Genomic DNA, 1391 nt, shown 5'->3' with positions numbered 1-1391 from the left:
CAGAGACATTACTTTGCCAACAAATGTCCGAATAGTGAAAGCTAAGGTTTTTCCAGTAGTCATGTATGGATGTGAGAGTTGGACCATAAAGAAGGCTGAGTGCTGAAGAACTGATGCTTTTGAACTGTGGTGTTGGAGAAGATTCTTGAGAATCCCTTGGACTGCAAGGAGATCAAACCAATCAATATTAAAGGAAATCAACCTTGAATATTCACTGAAAGGACTGATGCTGAACCTGAAACTCCAATACTTTGGCCACCTGATGTGAAGAGCTGACTCATTAGAAACGACCCTGATGCTAGGAAAGATTGAAGGCAGGAGGAGAAGGGGACAACAGGATGAGATGGTTGGATGGCATCACCAACTCGATGGACATGAGTTTGAGCAAGCTCCAGGAGATGGTGAAGGTCAAGGAAGCTTGGCGTGCTGCAGTCCATGGGGTCGTAAAGAGTGAATGGACTACTGAATGGACTGACCACCACCAACACCACCACAGATAAGTCCCTGAAGAAGGGCCATGGTTTACAATTTCAAGCACACTCTGGGAATTAGGGGGCTTTCCAGGTGGCACTAGTGGTAAAGAATTCGCTTGCCAATGCAGGAGACGCAAGCGATGTGGGTTAGATCCCTGAATTGGGAAGAGGAGGAAGTAGCGTCTCACTCCAGTGTTCTTCCTGGGAAAAATCCCATGAACAGAAGAGCCAGGTGGGCTACAGTCCATAGGGTCACAAAGAGCCGACCGGTTGAGCCTACAAGCAATGCCAAGGCCGTCTGGGAATTAGAGAGCTTCCAGATGCAGTGCTGCGGTGTGACACTAGAGGGCACCATATACCAAAGGAAACATCGAGCTCTGCTAAAGCCGAGCAGAAATCACCTGGCTTTCAGACCCCGAGAGCAGAGCACACCAAGGTCATATGTATTTTGCATCTTAGAATCAGACTATAATTACAACGTTATAATTTTCAATATTAAAAAGTTTCCCTGCCAACTGAATTTTCCAAGTAAATTATTTTTGGTTGAATATGATTTAGATATAATACTGCTGAGACCCGCATATGCTATGGAGACTTACCCATTTTAGTACATTTAAAACTTCAGCAGCTTAATCTGAAAATAGTTCCAAATTCAAACTCTTTATATTCTCGGAAATAACTGTTGTCTGTCTCTTCGATGAAACAAATTTTGTATGTGGAATAAATGCAAATCAAATAATTCTTTGGACAATTAAACCCGACAAGGCTCAACTCTTTCGGGAGCTTGGTTTCCTTCTCTGAGGCATCTGTTCATTAATCCATCCATCAGCAAAGATTTCTTTTCTTATCTACAATGAATAAATTTATTGTCTTACAAAAATCATTGTCTAGAAATATGGGGATACAAGAAAAGATATT

Source organism: Cervus elaphus, chromosome 12 (genome assembly GCF_910594005.1).
Source record: "Cervus elaphus chromosome 12, mCerEla1.1, whole genome shotgun sequence".
NCBI lineage: Eukaryota > Metazoa > Chordata > Mammalia > Artiodactyla > Cervidae > Cervus > Cervus elaphus.
The sequence above is the reverse complement of the archived record's forward strand: the minus strand, read 5'-3'. Positions refer to the sequence as shown.